This window comes from Pinus tabuliformis, chromosome 1_1 (genome assembly GCF_031772625.1).
Source record: "Pinus tabuliformis cultivar Carrire ecotype Pingquan chromosome 1_1, CPIR1, whole genome shotgun sequence".
Classification (NCBI taxonomy): domain Eukaryota; kingdom Viridiplantae; phylum Streptophyta; class Pinopsida; order Pinales; family Pinaceae; genus Pinus; species Pinus tabuliformis.
In genome coordinates this window covers 203,836,831-203,854,814 of record NC_142297.1, presented here as the reverse complement: position 1 = coordinate 203,854,814, position 17,984 = coordinate 203,836,831, and the positions used below count along the sequence as shown (strand labels likewise).

Here is a 17,984-nt window from a genome sequence, read left to right as displayed (position 1 = left end):
TCATTTATTGCTTAACACTTTTAAATCGTAATACAATCTCTAAAATGACTGATAGAATTCAAATTTTAGCGAGCAAATTAAAGAGTTTTATCAAACAAAACGACGAACCAGCTGTCTACACCATGTCAAGCAAGCTGCGTAATAATTTTTGGTTTTGATAATGAAAAACAAATTGAAGTCGGTGGACGGTCACATGTGATCGCTGAAACTTTACATTATAGAGATGCTTTACAGTTGGAAAGTGAAAGACAGCCCATCTTTTCTGAAATATTGTCCGCTTCAGCTTTTACGTGGCTCCACACCATCTTGTGCGTTGCGTGCACGATCTGTCCAGTTGCAATCCATACAATGCTGAAAGGTCTTGGGCGGTGCGCATATTGTCTCCCATCTCAATGCGTTCACAGCTGGAAAGTTGTGTACAGTGAAACTTACATTGAAAAAGTTTTTGAAAGAAAGAGACAACCATGTTAGTGGGCAGGACCACAAGCGTTCTGGGACCAGGGCGAGAGGAATTTTTGATATTTTTGATCTTATATATATGTGCACCCGTTAACATTGTTGAGAACCGTCTTTCGTTATGGGAGCGTTTTTGAAATGCAGGATTCTCTTTTTCTTTTCTATTAGACATCTGTATTGTATTGATTAGGGTTAGTTTGATTAATGGGTAAGATGGTTTATGAACACATCGCCCCTGTAATTCTCTCACCACCATCGTTATTTTGATTAAAGGCTACAATGGTTTATGAATACATCGTAGTGGTAATTATCCCACTGATATTGGTCAAAGGACAATTACCGCTATGCATGTATTCACAAACTATCGTGGCCCTGATACAAATATGACTGTGCGACCATCTGTACCCGTACCGCAAGTGCTGAGAAATGCTCCTCTTCTTTCGTGGACAGTAAAAAAGCGGTTTCGAACTTACTCTTTGTGCGGTATTACTTTATTTTAAATACATAGACGTGAATGTTTATTTGTTATTTGTTGGGCATCATCCCTATGTATTTTCTTGTGAAATACCAGCAACGGCGGGTACCTACGAGATAAGAGGGTCGAACCTGTGGCGAAAGTGGTGAAAATACCAGGTGAAATATCTAACAGGTTTGAATGATAAGGTTAAACGTTAGATGCCCCTTTTACGATTTCAAACTGTTTTTTGCCCTGATATCATAATATTAACTAGAGAGCTGATCGCATAACATTTACTAGAATAATCTCAATACAGGGTGGATCTGGTTTTCTTTTCTTCCACTCCACACATGGTGAATCTGTTTCATATGATGCATACTAGCATATTCTTAATACAGCGTGGATCTGTTTGTAATACCGTGTGTGGAGATGTGTTTTTTTTAAGTGAAGAAATTGGATCGGGAACATACATAGTTTAGCCAAGATTGAATCACAAAAGCTCTAATGGGGAGTATGTAGTTATTATTACGCTGTGTTGAGAGTATGTCGGTTAATGTTATGCTATCAATCTGAGAAAGGGAAAGGGAAAAGGAAAAAGGAAATAATGGAATGGATCTGTTGTGGTAAAGGGGGAAGTATAACTATCCTACATAGAGCTGCCATATGAAAAAATGGAATGGATCTGTTGTTGTGACAGGTGGCAAATAACTTTCTTACATAGAGTTGCTATATGTTATATGTTTTATTATGTAGTAAGTTTAGGGCATCCTTGCAGATTTTCCGAATATTCGGAATCGGATTGGGTGCCGTCAATTTTGACGCCGGCATATACGTCTTATTCCCAAATATTCTGGGAATCTGCAATGACTTACACTCAAGGGTAAGTTTACCTGATGCTAATTTGTAGGCTTATGGATCACTAGATAATTGGAATGGATCTGTTATTGTAAGGGGTGGCAGCATAACTTTCCTAGAGCTGCCATATGTTCTATTATGTAGTAAGTTTACCCCAAGCTAATTTGTAAGCTTATGGATTACCAGATAATTTGATTATTTTAGTTTATTTAGTTTATTAAATTTTACTTTATATAATTATTAAATATTAAAATTTCAAACAATTTTATTAAAATCAATCTTAAATTTTTTAATTCGTTTAAAATAAATTTATATTGGTTTAAAATAAATTTATATTGATTGTAGTTTCATATTAAAATTTCAAACAATTTTATTAAAATCAACCTTAAATTTTTTAATTCGTTTAAAATAAATTTATATTGATTGTAGTTTCATTCCAATAATAAAATTATACATATATTATTTCTATATTGTATATTTATTATAATAATTATATTTAAATTTGGTATTTTTTTATTATTTTATATAATAATTTTTACATAAAACACATTATTTTTATAGTGATAATTTATTTTTGTTTTTTAAATGATTTTATTTTTTATCCCTCAAATATAATTTGAATTCTATTCTAATATCATTTGAATTCTATTCTAATATCAAATAAAAAGCATATTAGTTAGATATTTAAAGAAAGAGAAAAAAATAAAAATCATTTTAATTAAATATTGAAAAAAAATAAAGAAATAAAAATGATTTTAGTTATATATTTAAAGAAAGAGATAAAGAAATATAAGTGTATATTACACTTATAAAAGTATATACTCATACCACATCAATAAAATCAAAATTATATAATAAATGTATATAAACTTTTTCACTTCAAAAATAATCTTTAACTTTATATCTTCTCATTACTTCTTTTTAATTTTTTTAATTTGTAATTTTCCCTTCTTTTTAATTTTTCACCAATCAAAGAGTCATCATAACTAGCTACAAGCATGGATGCAAGAAAGTAAAATTATTAAAAGAATCTAGCAGTTTATTGAAGATATTATATACCATGACTCTCTTAGGAAGAAAGTATTTTGTCTATTTTTTATACACTACTCTCAAAGAAAAGAGTGGTTTTCCCAATCAAATAAATAATTATTTACAAAGTAAAACACCCAAATCTTCAAAGAGGAAGATTTTTGAAGATAGAAATTTATCTTAAACTTTAGAAACTTTGTTTAATTTTAATAGTTTTTAATAATATGCAAATTGTAAAATGTTTGACCATTCTTTTTCAAAATATTTAAATTTCTAATAATTTTATATAGAATCTATAAACTTTGCACTATTTTCTTTTTTTGGAAAAATATGCAAATTAGAGCATATTCAAATATTAGCCCCCTAATTTTTTTTGTTCTTCAAGCAAAATCAAGCATTATATCCCCTTACCCATAAAGCAAACATTATGTCCCCTTACCCATAATATAACAAAGATAACAAAGACTTTGTTTATGGAGGTTATCATAAAAAGAGAGACAGATAGAAATAAAAAGAAATGGAGATTAGCATGACATTTTGTTATGGTCTCTCGTTCTTGATGTTACCACATGGCCAAAAACATTTCCATATTCATATTTTCATAGCTAGCACTATGCTTCCCTTTCACCTTTGTAAATTTTATCGAATCCTAAAATTAGAGACTAAAGACAACAACTGGCCTTTCACAATGATCAAGAGAGCTTTCTTGTTATATTTATGGTGATATGTTACTTTTCACTTACTATTTCAAATGTTTAGTGACCACTATTTTCAATACTTGAGTATAGGTATTCATGAAAGGAAGGTGTTGTAGAAACTTATCGATTCAACTTGAATATCATGTTATACACATAAACTAACAAATTTAGTTGGTAGATATTTTCTCTCTATTTTCAAACTAGTGTAGCCATATAAATTAAATGGTTGGTAAATGTCAATAGACATCAATCGATAATAAGCATCAAAACACTTCATAATACATATGAAGTTGTTAAAGTTAAAAAAATCATAGAATTGACTAATTTATTATTATTATTAAAACATATTAGTATGTAAGTTAAACACACACACACACACACATTGTGACAATACCAAGGCTTATCAATAACACATTCCCAAAAAATGATGAATCATTTCATAAGTTGTTTGTTCATATGACATTTTGTTTAATTCATTAATTTAATTAAAAAAAAGAAAAAATAACATAACTACTATAAAGATAAATCTCAATCTCTGATATGAATATACTATAAATATTTTAAACTATTCCATAAAAATTAAATCCATAATATATATCTAATAATTATTAAAAATTAAATTAAAATTCTAAAAACCTTATTCTAAAATAAACATGAATATCAATAAAAAAACAAAAACAACAAACATATATTATACTACGTAGCGAAGACCATACATGATTAATAAGCTTGCTCGTTGATTATTTAATTAGATTGAGTAGTGGCTTATAGAAGCTTGGAAAGCCAAAATAATAATAGTGGAAATAAAACGCGTATCTACTTCGATGTCATAAAATGTTTATGAAGATGCGTTGGGTCTAGATGAGGGATTAGAATGGCTAGTGTCTTTACATAAATATCTAGTCTTATTTTCAATGCTTTTCTTGATATTTTGAGGAATCAGTGATCAACGTTGTATCATAAACTAACCATAACTACACAACGAAGGTTAGAATTCACATCTCTACTCTAAAGCACAATAACTACATGTGGAAGGTTAAAATTTGTATCTCTCTAAAGCATGCAGTGGCTCAACAACATCAAAGAGTTCTTTCTTTCTTTTGCTAAGGCAAGAGACGTTCCTTCTATAACCATTAAATCAAAAATAATTTACATAATTTACAACTGTCCACCAAACAATGTGGACCAAGAACAAGGTTGCTAACCACTAGAGGCAAGTACCCCAAACCTTAAACAAAGACTCGACAAAGCCTTCGGGAAATAAACCAAAAAGGTGTTGAAAGGGAAGACGGGCTAAAGATGACCCAAAGAAAGCCTCCACCAAGACACACTAAATCCACCGATTTAATCGTGACCTTCCAAATCCCATCTGGATCTGGGAAGCTACGTAATGGATAACGCTCCACCCCAACCAAACTGCATGAAAATTTCTGATCGTTGATTTACGCCACGACATCCAACAGACGAGATCCATATCACACTGCTAATTTTGCCCGAACTTTACTGTGCAATTAGGGCGGTTTACCGCACCTTCCCTCCTCCACGTGTTGTAAGGTGTGTGGAATCGCTTCCGATTTACAAAAACCACCTTTCGTTTGAGAGTGGTGCGATCACCAGCAAACCGCTCAGGAAGCAGTTTTTCCTTCTGCAAGGTGAAACCGTGGGAAAAATGGTTGACAGAAAACTCATGAACCCCATTCTTTCCCTCTGGAATACTGAGCACGCCGGTCCACTCCTCCTTGTCGTGACTATAGAGTCTGCAACCAAGATTTGCGTTGATCTTTTCGGAACGAAGCCAGCTGCCTGGCCTATGCCATTGATTCCTGAAGTTGATATTATCAGTGCAGCAAAAGCCTGCCCTAATCTGCCTTCCACCTTCATGTTTGACCAAAATGAGAGAATCCAGCTAAGAATTGATCATTGAGACCTTTCCTTTTTAGTTTTATCCCGAAACACTTCTTTGTCCTCTTCCGCTAGGTTATGACTAAGAGTTTTCAGATTGCCTTGTGGCATTGCTTGCCCCCCTGTCCAAGCTCTGCTTTCCTTGTAGCTAACTCCTTGGTTGGCTAAGAAATCTGCTAGTTTGTTAGCCTTTCTACGCACATGATTGAACCTAACTGAGTAAAGCCCCTGAAGGTGACCCTGAATTCTCTGGAAAACCCGGATTAACTTCCAGTGCTGTGAGACTTTCTCCGGCTCTGATCCGCAATTGATTCTTTTTACCGAGTTAATAACTAACTCAGAGTCAGCTTCAATGATCACGTTGTGGCAGTTTTCCTACTTCAAAAAATCTAAGCATTGCTCCATCACCATTAATTCTGCCATGTTATTGGTGGCTCTTCCTAAATGACAATGGAAGAGGGAGAGGATGTTACCTGCTTCATCCCGCAGAACACCCCAAAAGCCAGCTATTCCGGGGTTACCTTTTGAGGCTCCATCTATGTTGTATTTCAAAAAACCTCTTGGAGGAGGTTGCCAGTACTCTTTTTCAGATTCCTTTTTGCTTGCTGTTCTGTTCTGGCTTAGGGGGATGATCCCTTACATGCCTAATAGCCTGAGAGTTCTTAAGTCTACTCCTGAGGGAGGATTTTTGGGAAGATTCCTGACTGTTGAGCTAACCGTCTCCTTGATCTATTTTAAGATCTGATCAAACAGGTGAAGAGCAGGATTCTTTTCATTTTTAAAGATTCTCTTATTCCTTTCTTTCCATATATTCCAAATAATAAAACTTGGCATGAGAGCCCAAGCTAGGTTGAGAACTTCATTATCTGAAAAGTTTCTCCTCCATCTGTTTAGGGTGTTAGTAATACTCTCTTTGTCCCTGTCAGACTGTTGAAAAATGTTGGCAAAAGCATCCCATAGCCTGGAAGTGAAATTACAGTTGTTGAGAAGATGTTCCATAGTTTCCTCTTGGGCTTCACAGAGCTGGCATATGGAAGGTCCTAGCATGCCCCTCTTTTTAATATTGTCCCAAGTTAAGATTTTCCTGTGATGAACCAACCACATGAAGAGTTTGATCTTCATCCAACCTTGATGTCTCCAAAGGTTCTACCAGGTTCTGTTTAGAGCCTGGGAATCCAGCTCAAGGAGAATACTTTTTGCTTCCTTAATATTGAAGATGCCTTCATTGTTGTTTCCCCATCTGAGTTGGTCCTGCCCTTCAGAAACCAAGATCATCCTTTGTTCCAACATTTTTCCAAGAGCCTCTGCTTTTGTTTTCAGTATGCTATCATTCTTGCAATCTATATTCTTCCATATCCTCCATTTTCCTGTATTGTGGGTATAATCCCAAAAATCTTTCACTCTTGTCAAACCTTGGGTGTTAATCTCATGCTTAAGGTTCAAAAAATCCTCTTTTAACAGTGTTGGTTCTTGTTGCCATTTGTCCTCCCAGAAAAGAGCAAGGTCTCCTTCTCTGATTTCCCAAAAGTTGTTTCTTTGTACTAAACCTCTGTTCTCCCAGGCTTTATTCCAGATAGCAGAGCCCTTTATATTTCCAGACATCCTTATGAGATCAGTGTGATGCCAAGAGCTAGCATATTTTTCTTTCCATATGCTTGCCCATTGCGCCTTGGGATTTTTAACCCAACTCCACCAGAGTTTGGCCCCTAGAACATTACTTAGGATCTCCTGGTCATCTAAGCCTAGGCCCCCATGATTCTTGGGTTTACAGATCTTTTCCCAAGAGACCAAGGCCCACTTCTTTCTAGCCTCCTCCCTGCCCCAGAGAAAGTCTCTTTGGATGTTTCTGAATTGCTACAAAACTCCTTTAGGGGCCGGTAGTGCTGATAGCATGAAAATTGGAATTGATTGGAGCACCGCCTTTGTCAGCACGAGTCTACCTGCCAGATTTAAAGATCTACTCATCCATTTTCTGACTTTATCCTGCATTTTGTTGATCAACGGTTCCCAAATGCTCTTGTGCAAGGGTTTCGTAGTTAGAGGAACTCCTAAATACTTTGAAGGGAGGGAATCCCTCTGAAAGCCTAGAATTCTGGAGATATTTCTCTGAATAGCAATATTGGTATTAAAGAAAAATATTTTGGATTTGGAGAGGTTAACTTCCATACCTGAAGCCATGGCAAATTCATTCAGTATTTGTTTGTACGCTTGAGCCTCTTTGACTGTGGGGATTCCTTGTAACATGGTATCATCTACAAATTGTTGATGTGTCAAAGCCTGACCATTCTCCTTCAGTGGAAGACCTTGAATTTTTCCCATAACTCTGGCATGCTTGATAGACCGGCCAAGACCTTCCATCATGAGTATGAAGAGAAAGGGAGAAATCGGATCCCCCTGCCTTAGCCCTCTTGAAGGAAGAAAAATATTAGAAGGAGAGCAATTAACAAATATTGAAAAGCTGGAAGAGGTTACCAAGGCCATGACCCATCTTACCCAGTTGTGATCAAAACCAAACGTCTTTAGCACTTTCCTGATATAGGTCCAGTTCACTTTGTCATAATATTTTTCTATGTCTAGTTGCAAGATCATACCAGCTCTCCTTGTGCTGGTTAATGAGTGCACCACTTCATGAGCTTGAATAATGTTATCCAGAATTTGTCTGCCTTCAACATAACCTTATTGTTCCCCCAAAATTAGAGAAGGAAGTAGAGGTTTGAGTCTGTTGGCCACTACCTTGGATATTATCTTGTATACCACATTGCATAGTGCTATGGGTCTATACCTATCTGGTGTTTGTGCATTTTCCTGTTTAGGGATCAGGGAGATGAAGGAGGTGTTAAGTGCCATCAAGATGGTTTTGTTCATCCTGGAGTCTTCCACAACATTCAAAATATCCTCTTTTACAATATTCCAGCAAGCTTTAAAGAAATCTACATTAAAGCCATCCGGGCCAGTGCTTTGCCATTCTGCTTTTCATTGAGAACCTCACTGACCTCCTCTTCAGTCCTTGGTCTGTTGAGATTGACATTGTCCTCTCTAGACACAAGCTTAGGTATATGCTTGGTTAAGTCCCTGATGTAATGTTCTCTTTCTAGATTATATTCCTGGGATATTTCTTGGAAGTGTTGAACTAACACCATCTCTATATTTTCATGGGTTTGTAGAAGTTGTCCATCCTCCTTTTTTATTGAATAAATTCTGTTGTGTGCTCTATTCGCCATGGTGGATTTGTGAAAAAATATAGTATTACGCTCTCCTTCTTTTAGCCATTAGACTCTAGATTTTTGTCTCCAAAATATTTCCTCTTGTTTACACAAGTTCTCCCAATCTAGATGATGTTTCTCCACTAGATCATTTTTGTCTTTATCAAAACCTTCCGTGATCATAGCTTGGTTGAGTTCCTGCATTTTATTTTCGACCGATTTCTTTTCTACGAAAATATTGCCAAAATTCTTCTTATTCCAATCTTTGAGCCTCATTTTTATGTGCTTTAATCTTTTATGAAGCATGAACATTCTAGTTCCCTGAATCTGTAGATCTTCTGCCCACCATTTTTCAATATTATTGATGAAATCTGGGTGTGAAAGCCAAATATTCTCAAATCTGAAAGGTCTATTCCAGGGGGTACCTATACCCTGGATCTCCATTTGTATTGGCCAGTGATCTGAGCCTCCAACGGGAAGAACACTTGCTATTATTTCCTTATCTAAAAGCATGAGATCCTCAGAGATAATGAATCTATCCAACTTGGATGCTACCTGAGACTCCCCTCCTCTCTTGTTGTTCCAAGTGAAGAGGCCATTGTTTGTTTCAACATCCACTAGTTGCATATTATCTGTAAAGATTTGAAAAGCTAAGCAGTCTTTACTTAATGCTTTGGTTCCACCTTTTTTTCAGAAAGTGATTTTATCATATTGAAATCCCCTCCCATGATCCAAGGTATTTCGACATGTCTCTCCCTGAGATTCGTAAGGGAGTCTATAAGCCTGAGTTTCTCCTCTATCCTTTGAGGGCCATACACATTCATGATTAGATAGGTACTCCTATCCCCTACAGGCTAAATCACTACTGATAAATAATTCCTTGCAGCCTCGAATTCTTTGAGGGTTCCAAAGAGTGAGAATACCTCCTGTTGTATTCTCTGCTTTAACTTCTAGATATTCAAACCTACTGAGCCATTTACTATGAAGTTGTCTTAACTTTTGAATGGAACATTTCATTTCCTAGATAAAATTATATCCAGAGCAGCCTGTTTCATTCTATTACTAAGAAATCTCTGTTTTCTTTTACTCCCTAGACCTCTAATATTCCAAAAAATAAACTTCATGATAAAATATTTGTAAAGGAGTAGTTGTTAAGATCTTTCATCTTACCTGAATCTATCACGAGCTTTCCACACTCCATCAATAGTTCATTATGTTTTTTTCTGCCTCTCTTTTTTCCTGGGTTTCTAGGTGCTAATCCCGGAGTAGATTTTATTGTTTTCACTCCTTCGCTACTCAGCCTGTTCCTATTTTTTCCCCCTCTGAACCCTTTTCCTGAGTTTTCCATAAATACAACTGCTATATTCTATTGAGCTCTTCCTGAGGTAGCGATTGTACCCCACCAGTTGTTCCCTGAATTAAGAACCCTTCCAGATCTAGGTGTTCTCTTTCTAGAATCTCTTGTAGCTTAGTTTCCTCCAGTTTCATTTGACTCTGGGTCATCTCCGGGTCCATCTATGGTTCTGTATCACTCATCATTATCCTTTTTTGCTTATCATTTTCCTGTTTTTGTTCACGGTTTCCTTCTTTCTCCTTCTCTCTTGTACTTCATTCATTAGCTTGTTTTTTTGTTGTTCTTTCTTCATCCTCTTCAAGAACTTGGAACTGGTTCTGCCTAACTTGTTGTCCCTCATTTTGCTGTAGCTTTTTCCCTCTTTTACCGCCTTTTCCTTTATGGACCACCTTGTGAAAGCTTTCTGGGTCTTTCATTGTATTAGTTTTGCTTTTATTCTCTATTTTACCTAGAGGGCAGTCTCTGAGAAGATGCCCATGTTCATGACATCTATGACATCTGAATGGAATATGCTCGTAGTCCACCGTTTGAACCCACTCTTCATCAAAAAATTCCAATATTACCTCATCCGGAAGAGCTCCTGATAGATCCATCTCAACACATATCCTAGCAAAGGAAGTATACTTTCCCCTTCTAGTAGCTTCTGAAGTTTTGACAAACCTACCTAATTTATTACCTATGGTAGCTAACGATTCAGGTAGCCAGTAATCAAGAGGTAGAGAATAGAGTCTTACCCAGACCGGGACTGAAGTGAAAGTTTCACGTTCCGGGACAAAGTTCATCTTCCATGGCCTCATATAGAGACCTGCTGCTGCGTAGAAGTAGGGCCCTCCTTCAAACACTCTGTCTTTATCCTCGATACTTGTGAACACCACGGTAAAGAAACCCTTTGACCCAAGGTGTAGATCAATGCTCCCTTTAGGTTTCCAGTGGTATTTGATCCATGTTTGTAAAGCTTTTTCTGTGGGCCATAGTCCCATGAATTTTCAGATGATTGTGTAGGTTTGCATGTGATCCCTATGCGCTTGCAACGCAGGATCATTTAAAACTACTCTGGGTGTTATTTCAGCTTTGGGTTTACAAGGTCCCTTTTGTTTTTTCTCTTTTGTTTCCTATTTTTTGTCATCTTCCTCCTTGTCTTTAGTGCTGCTGTTCTCCTTTATTTTGGCTGCCTCTTCCTCCTCTTCCATGTTACTCCTTCCTTCTTCCATAAACCTTCTGACTTTTTCTGGGGGCTTCTTGCCCTTATTGGCCATGACCTCCTTGTAGGAGGGAGAAGAGCTCCCTCCTCTACATCCTTCCATGGATGAAGACTCCTGTAGCAAATCGAAACCCTGGTTGTTCATTTTTTCTTCCCGCGTGCTCCTCACTCCGCTGAATCACATCAAAGAGTTCTTTCATATTAGGCACTCTAAAGCTAAATAATCACCTCTCTTATTATTTTAATGGGAAGACTGGATTTTTTTTTTTTTTTCCTAATGCATATTCTCCAACTCAATATCTTTTCTCAAACAATACTCCATCAACTAATCAATCATTTTCATATTCTTTATTCATGATTTTTACCTCATCATATGTTTCTTTCCATGAATTACTTTCACATTCTCATTTCATTTTTCTTGATTTGATTTCCTTAGCTTGGCAAGTGTCAAGCTTGTGTACTATCTAATACCTTATTTAATAATAGAAATAATACCATAAGATAAATGTTATATAAAAATATGGTCAATATTTGTTTGAAGTCAAACCATGAAAAATGCCTCATTCACAATTATTTGTTGTAGTAGTAGTTATGACAATGGAAATCTAGTTTGTTGCAGAAAGTTGTATCAATAATTATATTTGTATTATGAGTTGTTGTAGTAGTTATGACAATGGAAGTCTAATTTGTTGTAGAAAGTTTTATCAATAATTATATTTTTAGAGTGTGTACACGTGTTGGTGGCTTGTCGCTGGTATATGGAGAAAATTTGTTCTCATGAGTGGGTTGTTGCACTTTTTTTAACAGGCATGGATACAGGTCATAAATGTGTATACTGACAATGCACATTCCTTGAATCTATCTATGAGTGAGTGAGTTTGACTATATATGTGAGAGTGATTCAAAAAACCAATTACTTTGAAAGCTCTTTCTATCAAATATAAAAATAAAAAAAAATTCTCCATGTTAACCAGATTCACCTACTTACATGGTCTCAAATAATTATAAAAGTTGCATCATAATAAATTAAAATCACGATCAAATTTATTTAAAATAGCACATAATTAACAAACTACAAAACCATAAATTAGATATCACGATCAAATTTATTTTAAAAAGCACATAATTAACAAAATAAAAAACCATAAAGTAGACTTGAGCTAATCCATGGAGTAATTTTTGAAATACCAAAAAGAGAAACATATGGTTTCTCAGATATGAAAATTCCATGTGGTACCAACTAAGAACAACACAAAAGGAGGATTCATCGAGAACCCCAAGGAAGGAACCCTCACACCAATGTAGTGCTAGGAACTTTCGAAAATGGCAATTCAGTGATCAATTTTTGTCCCTAGAAAAACTCTAGAATTGTTTCCCAATCTGTGATTGCCATTGCCTGGAATAGGCATGATGGGTGTAATATAGATATCTTAGTTGAAGTTGATTATTTATGGTTGATACAATATTATAAAGTACATATGATACCAAAAAAGACAAAATAAAATGTCAAGGTGAATTAAGGGATGGACACATAGCAAAAGGTGGGAAGGAGCTTGTGATTTTGGACTTGAATATGAAAACAAACATAAATGAAGAAATTAAAAAATTGATTTGACTTGGTTTTGCACACTAGTTCTTTCTCTGTAGTTGAACATAGAGCTATGGTTTTTGAAGAAAAACTTTGTTTTTGGGTATATTAGCAAGGATAAGAGTTTCCCAAAAAAATGTTCATGAAATATATTATTCAATTTATAGAGTTATGTTCAAGACTTAACTCTACTTGCATTCTCATGTTGAAATCTTAAGGAATCCTTTCAACCACGTTGTGGACTATGTCCTTTGTGGGTGTAGTAGGGAATTAGTATGTGTGTGTATGTCTATGTGTGTGTGTGTGAGAGAGAGAGAGAGATGAAACTTATCGCTTATTAGGTGTAGTTGTACAAAATGTGATTTGAAATTGTTCCTATGTAAGGTATGACACTGTCTCATGTGGTCCTACTCGATCTGTAAGGACCCGCCCCTACTTATATTCATCTATACTCTTGAAACTAATTTAAGATATATGTTTTGTAGCATGCGAATTTTTTTCCTTATAATAAGTAACTCTATACTATTATAAATACATGATGTAATGGTTAAGCAATTGTCTAATAACAACATAGATTCATCTTAACCCACAAAATAACATAGATCCATCTTAACCCATGATTTATTAAGAAATGAGAGGGATGAAAGATAAACCAAGGTGCAATGTTATTAATGCTTAAAGTTTTTGGGGACAAATTTATCTATGCAAGCACAATAACAACATCATCAACCCTAAAATAAGAGACTTTTCTTCAACACCTAAAACATTAAAAATATATAATACTTCTACGAGTGTTAGAATTATAGCCCAAGGTAAAGGAGTAGACTCAGAAGAAGGTTATAAGTATGTGAAAGAGTCCTTGCTTTCCTAACAAGAGACTATAAAATAGGAAAGAAAAAGTGAGAAATAACAAATAGAGTCTTATGACTTGAGATGGAAAGAATTCCTTATTTATATGTTTTTTAACAACATGAGATTTGGGCTGATATAGTGAAACAAGAAATGAAATGTGATTGAGGGTCACAAATAGTAGTTTAATATTTAATAATGGGGTTTCACATGAGTGAGGCCTATCACTTCTCAATCATTTTTTCGAACATGTTAATCCATTGCAAAGATGGGAGGAAGCCATGAATTATAGTTGAAGCCTTGAAGAATGACTTACCATAAGGAATTCTTCATGTATTTCTTAATTTTCACTCTCCAATGTTCAATTTCTTGTGTTAGTGCTCAATTGCCACAAAATATTGATCCCAAGTGATACAACTTATACTAGAGTGTGGTATTTTTTAATTCTTTGGACTCTAATTTTAGATATGGAATTAATCATCACCATCTAAAGCATTGAAGATAGTCAATCTTGATGATATATCTAATTCTTGTTACAATCCGTGTATGTAAAACTATTTGACTTAACTTGATTCCTTTGACACTCTTTATATAATCAAGCACACTAGTGGATTATCTAATGGAAACAAGTAACTACCACATGTCAATTGGTGTTAAATTGAGAAATTTTTTATGGACTATGTTGCATTTGAATGCCCTCATACTCTAATACAAAGAGACTAAAGTTAATGTGTGACTTTTTATAGAATCATGATTTCCTACACCACCTTTATGTATTTCACATGGTAGGATATAGTTTTTATCCAAAGTGGGTATTAGATCCTACTTTTCCTCCTCCTATCCTTATCTCTAGATGAGGTGTCAGTATGAGAGTAAACCTAGTTTATGAGATGGTTACATATATGTTTTATAACTTTTTATCAATGGAACGAATATAGATTATGCAAATGGCTTAAAACTTTTCCACCAATTCTTGTTTTGTGTCTCTTTTCCTAGTTTAACATGGTACCGTAGCTCTTTAGTCTTATGGGCTTGGTAGCTCATCTATGGCATAATCCATTGAATTAAGAGAAAGATAGTGCTATGGTAGTGTTCCATAGGGAGCCATTGAAGAACCAATTATATAGTGATGTAGATGCTATGAAAATATTTCATGGCATGGATCCATGAGAGAAAAGCCACACTTCCTACACCAATAGAATGCACACACACACACACACACACACACACACACACACATGGGCATGCAATAACAAAGGTAAGTTCATAAATATTTACATGTTTTAATGATTTAATTTTTTACATAGTTTTGGAGAATCATTCATTACATATCTCATTGACTCTAGTTTTTAAATAATCTATGGGAGGGTGCAAGGTGGTTGTGCTCCATGATATTGAAGGAAAAGTGTTGAAGTATTCAAAGCCAAAATAGGAAAAAACCTTGTGAAAATCAATTTTTTTGTGGCAATGGTTGTGACCATTTGATGTTTTACATTATGAGTATTATTTGTGTTCCCCATTTTTTACTTGGGTTTTCTCCTAAAATTCCAATGGATTAAAACATTCTCATGTTTTTAGATGACCTAGCCATTGTACACCCTATAGAAAAAGCTCTCCATCATATGTGACAACCTTTGTTTTATTGGATAATCTCAAAGCTCCCACTAGTGCCTCAAAAGTTTTTCACACCTGTCATCGCTAAACAAAACCTCCAATTTGACATCATATGATCTATTTGGATGAGGGTTAACAAGGAACTTGATCTCTTCTTTGATATTGTTCACATATTCATCTACATTCAACTTCATTCTCTAGTCATTTCAATGGATTACAATTATCTAACTTTCTATAATCGAATCAATATAAATCAAGTCTCAATTCAATTTCTTGAAAATATTCATAGATATCAAGCTCACTCTACAGATATTATGGTTTCAGTCTCAACTTAAAAAGAACACATGATCTCAAGCTCACATTATAGCGATACAAATAATACTTATATGATGGCATCATTCTCTTTTCCTTCATTATTAACAATATAGGCGGATCCTTGGATTTGTATGCATTCTTGACACAAATTGATCCAAATTTATGAAGGAATGAAATGAAATATAGATTTAAACACAAATGCAGATGTACAAAGAAACATAACTCTAGTTAATAAATAATGAGAAACCTTAAACATCCAAAAACGTAACCCTAGGAGATGAAGCACCAAAAATGTGTGGGCCCTAATGGGGTTAGCTGGAACGCCAACCTCCTAGGGTCGTAACTTTGGCATACAGTCTTCGTTTGGCACGTAGGATATCCCATTAGAAAGGTATATCCGAGGACAAAAATTTCGAGATAAACATAGTATTTACCTTATGTTTCCCCATTTCCAAAAAGACATTGTCATTTATGACCTCAAAATGACTCCAAAAGTTCAGGACTGGAAAAACTTCCAAAAATAAAAAAACTACCAAAATAGGAAAATGTTATGGAAATTAGGAAATTGATAGAAAAAAGTTTTGGGGGCCCAAGTGGAATAGGAAAGTGGCCACCAATATCCACCTAGATCAATCCTCCCGCAGTTAGGAAGAAATGGTCTCCATTGCTAATGCAGGAGCATCCGAGCTTAGCCAGCACTGTGAAGGTTTGTTCACATGTTGTGGCTAAAAGAGTGAATTTCATTGACCTGAGTGGTCAAAAGTTAGTTTTAACCGAGGGTTGGATCTCTTGAAAATGATTTGTAATACATTATTGTAATAGTTAAGAAATTTTCTTATTTTAGATTGAAGGATAAGTTGTTAGCGTAGGTGTGCAGTGGAGCTTGAAAATAGAGATTTGATTGTCAAATTGTTTAAAATAGATATTGAGTTGTTCGTAAAGTTAGAGTAGGATTCGACTCATAAAAAGAAGAAAATTTAATGTAGAAGGCTTAGCTAAGATGATTGAGGATTGAGCAATAGGTGAGAGTTGAGTGATAGAGAGGGTTTTCAGTTTGAAACAAAGGTCTGTTAATTCGCTGTGATTGAGCCGAGAGGGCCAAGACTCTATAGCCATTAATATATTGAAGGAATTTAATGTATTGTGTACTTGTGTGTAATCCTGGCGAAACTCTTGTTCAACTTTGTGTATTCGCATTTTGAACAAAATCAGGTATTTTCCTTGTTCCACACTTTAAATTATTAATCGCTATGTTTATTTGTTAATCAGGTGTTTTAGCACTAATCATAATTATTAGTACCAATAGCTTGGGTAGAAGATCATAAAGAGACTTGATCAGGTTGAAGGAACGTATGCAATCATGTCCGTCGATCGCAAAGTCAACAACTGACATCACCATCAACAACAGGATTAAGCTTGTGTTTAACCTGTGTGTTAGTTGAAATCTCATGAGCCATAGGATTAATTGATTCTGTTATCCAAGGGATATCAAGGTTTAAAAGAGATTGGAGTTTAAGTCTAAACCCGGACCTGAACATTTATAGACCAAGTTTATAAATCATATCAGCTTCATGAGGGGGGTAAACGTCTATCTAAGTCCAAAAAATGGTGCAGTATCATGTCGACTGTTGGATTATCCACATCACATCGCAATATTACATCAGCAAGTAAATAGACCTCGGGCCTTAAGACCATGCGATGTGTGATCACCGATCCATCGCATCGCAAATATTTCATTTATAATTGAACGGGCCTCAAGCATTAGGGAAGTGCGATATGCGATGGGTGATGTGATCGCTTATTAATTCACATCGGAATGTTTCTAATGGAAGTACCAGGCCCTAAGAACTTGTCCTTGTGATTTTCTATTGTGATATGTTGTGGATCGTCGGATCAATTGTGTTATGATATATGGTGTACCACCAAGCAGTTCTATTAAAAAGTGAAATATCAATTGTCGGGCTTATATAAAGGACATCAAAGCAGCACAACGAAAGGCCTGAACATAAAGGGAAAAGTTAAAACGCGAGATTGATTGTTGATAAGTTCTAAGACAACTGATTCCTGCATCATTTGTGGTATCAGAGCACAATTTGACTGCAACAAACATGCCGTCATGGAGAGGAGCTGGCATAGGTCGAGGAAGACTTAAAGCAAATGCAATTCTACTGGAGGAGATCCAGAGTCTGCGTACAAGGATGGACACAATAGAGACTGCTCAGAGGAGAACACCTGATGAAGGGGATGCCAGTGCTGCAGAAGAATCTTCTGAGGAAGAAGAAGAGGAGGAAAATGAAACTACCAAAGTCATCAAGATGTTGGCTAAAGTAGGTGGAAAACCAAAGGTGGAAATTCCTATGTATGAAGGGAGTCTCAATGCAGAAGAGTTAATGGATTGGATCAATTCAATGGACAAATATTTTGACTATGAGGAGGTTGATGATAAGAAGAAGGTGAAATTTG

General features: G+C 35.3%; 1 long non-coding RNA gene across 1 annotated transcript; it reads left to right on the top strand.

Annotated features, from left to right (window-relative positions):
• Positions 1 to 581: 581 nt before the first annotated feature.
• Positions 582 to 1,439, top strand: LOC149212235 (uncharacterized). Its single transcript, XR_016250223.1, has 2 exons — positions 582 to 939; positions 1,028 to 1,439. It is a non-coding gene; the product is annotated as an uncharacterized LOC149212235 (long non-coding RNA).
• Positions 1,440 to 17,984: the final 16,545 nt, after the last annotated feature.